A 10,442-nucleotide genomic window follows, 5' to 3' on the forward strand; every position below is an offset into this window, starting at 1 on the left:
CTGATTTCGTGTCAAAAAATTCCTTTGACGATTACGGATTTTAATGTTTTTCCTTATAGACATTGCTGAAGATTAAAGCAGCATTATAAAAAAAAGCGGCCAAGTGCGAGTCGGACTCGCCCATGAAGGGTTCCCTATTTAGGCGATTTATGACGTATAAAAAAAAAACTACTTACTAGACGTCGTTCAAACCAATTTTCGTTTTCGGTGGAAGTTTACATGGTATTGTACATCATATATTTTTTTTAGTTTTATCATTCGCTTATTTTAGAAGTTACGGGGGAGGGGGGGACACACATTTTACCACTTTGGAAGTGTCTCTCGCGCAAACTATTCAGTTTAGAAAAAAATGATATTAGAAACCTCAATAACATTTTTGAAGACCTACCCCTAGATACCCCACACGTATGAGTTTGATGAAAAAAAATGTTTGAGTTTCAGTTCTAAGTATGGGGAACCCCCAAAATGTATTGTTTTTTTTTTTCTATTTTTGTATGAAAATCTTAATGCGGTTCACAGAATACATCTACTTACCAAGTTTCAACAGTATAGTTCTTATAGTTTCGGAGAAAAGTGACTGTGACATACGGACGGACATGACGAATCTATAAGGGTTCCGTTTCTTGCCATTTGGATACGGAACCCTAAAAGAAACTGATATGATATTCCGGTGTTATCGCTTTTATAATGAAACTGTTTAGGTACTAAATTTTGTATTAATGTATTTAATATACGCTGCCCGGTGTTCAATCTCCTAAGTAAATATAGTTTTTCTTCTTTCTCTATATTCATCCATTCATTCCATTTCTCTTTTTGAAGTGAAAACTTCTTTAGCGGCGCTGTGCAGTTTTTGAGGTGGGGAAAAAATGTTAAACGCGCGACAGATCACGTGATCGTAAAACGGTCACGTGACCGTAAGACGGACACGTGACCTTATCGAACAATGTCATTAAGTTTTTCTTTATTGATTTAAATGCCATCTAGTGAGTTTCGCTCTAACTGGTATTAATAACTCGAGTACTAACAGTCATATGCTTAGGGGTTTCAAGTAATGCGACGAAATAACGCTAGATGGCTTTAACCTCGATTATACAGACATTTTGCACTAGTTATTGAGTTATCACTTCTGCCGGCAGTCCCGGAGTGCAACCCGTTGGTTTTTTTTCTAAACTTTCCAAGTTTATTGAATTAAGTCGATAAAGATGTACTAGCCTCGACTCGGACTGAAGTAATTGAAACTAGAACGGGTTCAGCAATTGCTACGTGTTGCTGGAGTGGATAATAACATCCACTCTATTCCTAGTATTCTTGTTTTAAAGTAATTTTGCTCTTTAGCAGTCTGCGATATAGTTGTTTTAAGGTTTTATTCCGATTTAGACTACAGCAGCGTCGCTGTTGCAGCGTTGCTGCTGGAGCGTTGTTACCAGCGAAAAAGAGTCGATGTTACTATAAATTTTCTTGAGGCCAATTCGATAAATGATGTCATTTAGTTTTGCTTCGCGCATTTCGCTCGTCAGCAGCAGAAATTACTAAGCGGGCGAGGTATTCAAAATTACCTTGACGCGCTCTTATTCTCTTAACAATAACGTCGCGTCAATATCATTTTGAACACATCGCCCGCTTAGCAACTTCTGCTGCTGACTGTACTTGTTGGTACATGTATTGGCGCGAGCGTGACGCACGGGTGAATGACACCGAAAGGACATCATTTTAATGTCAAAACGTACGTTTTAATTGGCTTTCTTGATAATTCGAGTTTCTGTCGTTGTTGTTTGCCGGATTGGTAACAACAGTAACAGTAACTCTGACTTGGCATTTCTGCTGCAGTTGCAACCAGAATGAATCCTTTATGCCTGTCTGTCCGTGTAAATATAGTCTAGTTTCCGTGTGATTTTACATGACATTTACCATTGATTACAACGTGTAACAATTCAATTCAAAAATTACAATTTTGCGTTAGCTCCCTCTTGAGCTAAATATCAACGTGTATATTTATCCAGTGTCGAGTATAAATGCCTTGAGCGCCATGTGCGCCATCCTACTAACACGGGTTAACCGGTTAAACCTGGAGTCATAATAGTAGAATATGACACGTGTTAACGGTGCCGCGTGGTGGCCGGCTTTAGAATAGCGCCAACCCTCACATGGGATAAGGGTGTCGTACGAGGCGACTAAGTCCACAAACGAAGCAAAAAGCTGTTTCGTCACAGGGGAGATGGACCTCTTAGCATTGGCTTGCAATCCATCTAGGAGAAGGATACTCCAAGTTACCGCAAGGCGCGAGTAGGGTCCAACCTGAAATAAGCGGCAGATTCCTGCAGCTGACCTGTCCCCACACGTATTGGCTCGCCTTTCCTGTGGGTTAAGGCAGTGAAGCCGAGAGGGTAATGCAGGTGCTGGGCAATTGGGCATCCCTGCGTTTCCTTAATTCCGTCCCAGGCGGTGTTAAGTCCGGAGAGGTCATTGTCTCTCCGATTTGCACCATAAATCATCTGCAATAGACGCAAAGGCCAATGATTAACGGTTTAACTACTTAACCCCGGGTTAGGTTAGGTTAGTGGGATCGGATGGTGCAAGTGGCGCTTATTATTTGTTTCAAAAGGTAAATTTGTCAAAAAAAAACTTTTCTATTAAAGGTCAAATTTTCAATAAAGTCGCACTGACCTCACCTGATACAAGGACCCTTTGGATCCTAATTCTCTGAATAGTTCCCTGATGAGGCTTTTCTGCAATATCAGGCGCTCTCTCCTGTAGTACCGTCTTATTAGCCCTTTGGAGGGTTATTCTGAGCTGAACTGCAAAAAGACTTTTAGGCCAAACTTTGTAATTTACAAAGGCTATCTTTTTATCTAGAAGAAGAAGAAAGAAAATACATTTATTTAACGCCACAACATATTACATATCTCTGTCTACCTCTCCGGGAAATAGGCGTGATTATATGTATGTATGTATGTTTGTAATTTACAAAGAAATACAAAATGTTGTGTTATGGTACATTTCTCGTATAACCGTCATTGTCTCGAGCAGTCACATGTCAACTGCAGGTGCGTTACTGCTGCGGCGTCGTTATTTCTGCCGCTGTATCTGTCAATTTCAATACTATTTTTTTAAATAATAGACTACGTACATCATTACTGCAGCAGTATTGCAGCGCGACATTACTGCCGACTACTGTCTAAATCCATGTTGCTGCCCAGATTTTTAGACATTTGCGGCAGCAATGCTGTCGGCTACAATGTCGTGCCGCAATACTGCAGCAGTAATGCTGGTGCAGTTTGAATCTGAACGGTACCTATATGAAACAAAACGAGTATCCTAACAAATGGGCCACAGGACATTGATAATTAATTAATGATTAATAAGGTTTTATCTCTTTAATAATTATTCTTATCACTTTATCACTTTTAAAAGTTAAAAGGGAGTGAAAGGCTGGCCCAGAAAAGAGAAGAGTGGCGATTACTCCACCGACAAGAGCATATAATAAATAAATAAATAAAAATTAATTGACATTTTTACACAAATTGACTAATCCCCACGGTAAGCTCAAGAAGGCTTGTGTTGTGGGTACTCAGACAACGATAGATATAATATACAAATACTTAAATACATAGAAAACAACCATGACTCAGGAACAAATATCTGTGCTCATCACACAAATAAATGCCCTTACTGGGATTCGAACCCAGGACCGCGGCTTCACAGGCAGGGTCACTACCCCAGGCAATCAGTATTGCAGCATCTAAACATGGCATAGAGCCGACAATCTGTAGATGGATTGGTACTATGCTAAATAGCCGACTAATAACATCCTCCCTTATGGGAGACGAAATACTAGCTACGGCTACGAAAGGTTGCCCACAGGGTGGGGTTCTCTCACCAACTCTCTGGAGTCTGGTAGTTAACTCACTGTTGGAAGAACTAAACAAAGGCCCAATACATACGGTAGGGTATGCAGATGATTTAGTGATTCTTGTAAACGGAAAATTCCCGGGAACAGTATCGGAAATCATGAATAAAGCACTGAAGCAAGTGGAGAGATGGTGCAACTGTCATCAACTCTCCATAAACCCAGGCAAAACAGTGGTAATACCGTTTACCAGGAAAAAGACCCTTAATGGCATGAAGCAGCTGAAGCTTTATGGAAGGGTCCTGGAAATGTCCAATGAAGTGAAATATCTAGGCGTAACACTTGATAAAGAACTGAACTGGAGAAAGCATGTCGAACTCACAATCACCAAGGCACTTAGAGTGTTTGGAATGTGTAGATCGGCTTATGGCAAAACGTGGGGTCTAAACCCCAAGGTACTAAGATGGATCTATACCATGATGGTAAGACCAATCATCTTGTACGGATGCCTGGCATGGTGGCCAAGGACACTAAAGAGAACATGCAGGGATGCCCTTATGAAAATACAAAGAACGGCATGCATGGCTATTACTGGTGCGTTTAGAACGACGCCAACCGCGGCGATGGAGGTACTGCTAGACCTTCCACCGTTACACCTAGTGATACAATCTGAGGCGCGGAAATCGTTACACAGGTTGGCCCTAACAGGCCTCTGGAGCGATAGCAAGCCAAAGACCAAGCACACAAACATGGAATGCGACAATTTCGTGAAAAGGATTACGAACATGGGCTGCGATAAAATGCAACCCAAGTTTGTATTCCATAAGAATTTTAACGTTAAAATTCCAACAAGGGCAGAATGGACCGAAGGTCTTGAAGCACCAATCCCTGATGAAAACGACATCATATGGTACACAGATGGGTCTAAGACAGAATCTGGTACGGGAGCAGGCATTTATGCAAATGACTTTAGTAGTAGTATAAGCATGGGCAATTACGCCACTGTCTTCCAAGCTGAGACTTTCGCTATAATTGCCTGCGTGCATGAGAATATAGTTAGGCAAACCCAAGGGAAGAATATCTATATACTCAGCGACAGTCAGGCGGCACTCAAAGCGCTTGAATCGCACAGAGTGGACTCTAGACTGGTATATAATGGCGTCCAAGCTCTGAACCAGCTTGGAAGGCAAAACAGAGTGCAACTGGTATGGATCCCAGGGCACGAGGGATTCATAGGCAATGAAAATGCAGATGAACTTGCCAGAACCGGATCTGAAAGCAACTTTATAGGTCCGGAACCATTCGTGGGGCTCTCACAGGGAACCATCACAACGGCTATTAAAGACCATGCCAAGACCAAACATCAGGAAGAATGGAACAGTCTGACGGGTCTAAAGCATGCAAAGCTCTTCATGCAAGGAGTAGACTCCGGCTGGAGCAAAAAGCTTTGGAAACTTAGCAAAAGACAACTCCAAATCATAACGGGGGTGTTCACTGGTCATTACGGGGTCAAGGGAATTCTGACCAAGATGGGACATTCTGACAACACCGATTGTCGTATGTGTGGCGAAGAGGAAGAGACAGTGAAACACTTAATGTGTGAATGTCACGCCCTCGCCAGACAAAGAATGAAGGACTTTGGAGCAGGATATCTGGAACCAAAGGACTTTAAAACGCTACCCATGAGCTCCATCATCCGACACATGGATATGGTGGGAAAAGCTCTTGAGTAGCTGACGGATCTTCTCCAGGGGGTAATTGCACAAAAGATCCCTATGGGTCGAAGTGTATCCGTAAGGGCCCCCGAAAATAATAAGATAAGATAAGGGTCACTACCCACTAGGCCAGACCGGTCGTCAAATATATATAGCTCTTAAATATAGATGATTCTTATCACTACACAGTATAAAACAAAGTCGCTTCCCGCTGTCTGTCTGTCTGTCTGTCTGTATGTATGCTTAAATCTTTAAAACTACGCAACGGATTTTGATGCGGTTTTTTTTAATAGATAGAGTGATTCAAGAGGAGGGTGTATGTATAATTTGTCAACCCGTGCGAATCCGGGGCGGGTCGCTAGTTCTAAATCAGAATAAGTACGTACAGAGTCATCTCGGACACCTTTCTTCATTTCGCCTTGTCCGAATTCTTACATGCCCTATACGGGTAGATTAAAAAAAAGCGGCCAAGTGCGAGTCGGACTCGCCCATGAAGGGTTCCGTATTTAGGCGATTTATGACGTATAAAAAAAAAACTACTTACTAGATCTCGTTCAAACCAATTTTCGGTGGAAGTTTACATGGTAATGTACATCATATATTTTTTTTTAGTTTTATCATTCTCTTATTTTAGAAGTTACAGGGGGGGGGACACACATTTTACCACTTTGGAAGTGTCTCTCGCGCAAACTATTCAGTTTAGAAAAAAATGATATTAGAAACCTCAATATCATTTTTGAAGACCTAACCATAGATACCCCACACGTATGGGTTTGATGAAAAAAAAAATTTTGAGTTTCAGTTCGAAGTATGGGGAACCCCAAAAATTTATTGTTTTTTTTTCTATTTTTGTGTGAAAATCTTAATGCGGTTTACAGAATACATCTACTTACCAAGTTTCAACAGTATAGTTCTTATAGTTTCGGAGAAAAGTGGCTGTGACATGTGACGGACGGACAGACATACGGACAGACGGACAGACGGACAGACGGACAGACAGACAGACAGACATGACGAATCTATAAGGGTTCCGTTTTTTGCCATTTGGCTACGGAACCCTAAAAACATGTCGCTAGTAGGGCAAGGTTACACGAAGTTAGTAGGATAGTTACTTACTTACCAAACTTCTGTTAAATTTTAACCTCCTAAGGCCCAACGAAAAATTGAGTATGTAGTCAGTACGGCCCGAAGTCCTACCAGTAGTACTATTGTTTTATACTCATTCAGACCCAAGTACTTAAAATACTTTTTTTAATGTTATTGTACTTATACAGCACCTTGTACAGCACTTTGATTTTTTTTACGAACTTGTTAAAGGGCTCACAGACAAAACAAAACAGAAGTTCGTACACGCCAATTTCGATAAGCGCAAAATTTGAAATGGGTTTTCTATTAAGTCCTACTGGTAGGACCGTGGTACGCTATGACTACACAATTGTTGTAGGTGCTGGGGTAGGACCTTGGGCCTTAGGAGGTTAAGTGTTAATAGGTATAATCAAACCCACACGCTGATAAAAGTACTTACACGTATTTCTGTTCATAGAAAACCCCTAAAGGCCTAAATCAATAAAATATTTTCTCGCCTCTTAGCGACGTTCTCAAAAATAACGTAGTAATGAGATGACATTTGCTTTTTTGTCATCAAATTTCAATTTCAATTAATGTAAACAGTATTTATATTTGTAAATTTACTTAAGCACCTTATAAAAATGTAATCCGGAAATTCTAATATTTTTCTTGCATTATTCGACTTTAAATTATACTTTAGATATTTACAGACTTAAAATTTTGAAGGACAATATGTAATCAGTAGCGACTAGTCGGGAAAGCCGACTATCTGGCCACATTTGTAGTCGGCGATTAGTCGGCGACTAGTCGGCAAAAAAGGCCGATTAGTCGGCCTATTTTTAATTACAGAAAGCAGGACATAAATAAAATAACAAGCCAATATTAATCAAATGTTACATGACCATTCTACTCAAATACGTATTTAGGGTACAAAATGTGCTTATGTTCATAATAAATTCATGTATAGCTAGTTATGAAGGTGTATCGTAGCAGTAGCACGGAACATCTTTCAGTTGATATTGAAAGCGCGACGACGCAAGGAGCAAAAAAAATTGTTTTTCTAATGTATCCGAACTTGAATAAAGCTACTACAGTTGCCATACGAATGTAATCTTTAACGGGAAGTAACGATTATGAACTTGGCCGACTAGCCGACTAGTCGGCCGACTAATCGGCCATCCGAGCGCCGATTAGTCGGCTAGTCGGCTAGTCGGCCAAAACCATAGTCGGTACATCACTAGTAATGAGATAAAATGTCAGCCCCAGTCTGTCAACGACTAATAATTTCGGAATGCTACGGAATCTTTCATCCTTGTATTAATAGTTATAAATCTTATTGTATACAATATTATTTTGCGTCTTTGGTATTTATGCACATTTGAACGTCTGTAATGTTATCAAAGTGTCTTCTTGTGAGTAAAATAAATTAATACAGTCAGCAGCAAAAATTGATAAGCGGGCCAAAATTGACAATGATCTTGACGCGCCTTTATTGTTAAGGGAATAAGAGCGTGTCAACGTAATTTTGAACACCTCGCCCGCTTAGCAACTTCTGCTGCTGACTGTATCACTGAAAATTCACAATAAGGAGAAGGCTAATAGATCAAATCTTGACAGGTTACCTATATAATATTCAGCCTACCCTTTGAACAATAAAAATTTGATTAAGTATTAATCACAGACTTAAATATACTGGTATTAAGTCTGTGGTATTAATATTTATCAGAGGACCCTCGAAAATGAGTCGTAAACGGAAGGTTCGATATCAAAGCGGGGTAAAACAAGTTAATTCCGCTTTTCACGTGCCTAATAAACCCAGTTTATACGTAAATTTTATGTATTATACACAGTAGGTATATAGGAGAGTATTTTAATAAGTAATGTTATTTTAAGACCGGCAATATAAATTTTCTCAATCTCAACCACGTGTTTATGGAACCTACTACTAGCTTGGAGGATACAACTAAACGGAGTAGCCATTAACAGGCTTTCCCCTCTGTCGAAAATAGGCGGCCAACGGTGATACACAATATATGGACTGACGTTTATCTGACATGGCTATTTTTACGTTACGCATACATTTGACGTTCCCCTCCCCCGCAAAAATCGGCAGACTGTTTTGTACAGAAAATTACAGACATGGCGTCTCCGTTTGATTATATCCTCCAAGACTACTAGAGTGCTACTAACTAGTCAAGTGCCACTGCCACCTGTACCTATAGATAATATTTTCAATAATATTTTTCCTATTAGTAATAATATAATCAGCAATTTAGAATCAGACCACTGACTTGAGGGAGAGGATTGAGGGAGGAATGGTATGTTAGACATGAAATAAAAATATGTAGCTTGAGAAAACAAATAACTTTTATTCCATAACCTCGGTCGCGCGGGGGCGGATACCGGTATTTTCTCCATACAAAAATACCGGTATTACTTCGTTCTTTTTCATTCTTTGATTTATTATTTTATTTTAATACAATCTAATAATACGAAGTTGTTACCTAAATTCGAATTCAGTCCTACAGAGCATAAAATAATTCATAATATTGTTCTATTTCTTTTATACCGGTTCCGAGCGTTGCGTGGAACGAATGAAACAAAGTCTACTTCAAGCGCTACCATTTTGTCTTCCAAGAAGGCTTCAGTCGTAAATATTTCTTCAAAACAGACTTTAAAACGCACTGAAAAGGAACGAAAGCCAAGCTCAAACTATAATTTATGGCCGTATCTTGAGCATTTCATGGTTACATAAGGCTCCATAAAAACCCTGAGGCCTAAAGGCCCTTAGCAGTTGGATTTGGAGGCAGATGGCTTTTATGAGCTGCCCATTGGTTGGTTACAGATAACGAATACAGATAATTCAAAATAATAAATAGATATTAACATTTAAAATCATTCATTTGTTCGATTTCAGTTATAGAAAGTCACAATTGATTATTTAATTAGATGGTTTTAGCATACCTACAATTAAATTTTAGTTGAAATTTATTGTAAATTGTTTAATGTGACGACTGTGTCTTTGAGAAAAAATAAAAATTAGATAATACCAGGATTTGATTGCTATGATAATATCTAAATGTGGTTTTGAAATAAATAAGTTTTGCTTTTAGTATGTACCTAGTAGTTTTAGTTTTGTAGGTAGTTTACATTTTAGGTTACTTTTTATTGTTTGTTTATACTTATGTTGTTGTTCAATAAACATCGTAAACTATTAAAAAGTTTTGCTTGAGATCTTAATTAATGGCGCTTTAACTTTTTAATACAAATTTTGTAATCCTACATTTACAACCTAATTAATTTATTATGAGAATTAGTATATGCAGTCAGCAGTATTATCGCGCTGCAATGCAGTAGCTGCAGTCTAATTCTTTTAACATAAATAATAAACAATCTTCACATAACTTAATCTGCGCCAAAATGTTTTTAGCAGATTGTTTCGTAGTTACCCAAACTTCAGGGTTCAAGCAGTTATGTTTATTCGGCAATCTACATGCGAACACGAATCGGTCGTTCGATTGAGGGGAGAGTGGGGCAAAACGGAATATTCTGGTCAAATTATATTAATTTTAAGCAGCACAGTTACGGCCTCTTTGCCTAGTTATTATTACATATTTGCTTAATTTTTTGTTGTTTGATCTGTGTAGATTGTCGCCAAAATATTTGTATTTATTTATTTACGGCATAATTTGGAAGTGGCTCATAGTAAAAATAATACATTTTTATCTAACAATAACAGATTGAATTAAAAAAATACATACCTTCAGGTTCACATACAGATTCAGGCTTATTAATCAGGTAGATTTTTTAAT

General features: G+C 38.9%; 1 long non-coding RNA gene across 1 annotated transcript; it reads left to right on the plus strand.

Annotated features, from left to right (window-relative positions):
* The first annotated feature begins 287 nt into the window (after positions 1-287).
* On the plus strand, positions 288-540 carry LOC134656297 (uncharacterized). Its single transcript, XR_010097504.1, has 2 exons — positions 288-337; positions 449-540. It is a non-coding gene; the product is annotated as an uncharacterized LOC134656297 (long non-coding RNA).
* The last annotated feature ends 9,902 nt before the right edge of the window (positions 541-10,442 follow it).

The sequence above is a fragment of the Cydia amplana genome, chromosome 18, assembly GCF_948474715.1.
Source record: "Cydia amplana chromosome 18, ilCydAmpl1.1, whole genome shotgun sequence".
In the NCBI taxonomy this organism is placed as follows: Eukaryota; Metazoa; Arthropoda; class Insecta; order Lepidoptera; family Tortricidae; genus Cydia; species Cydia amplana.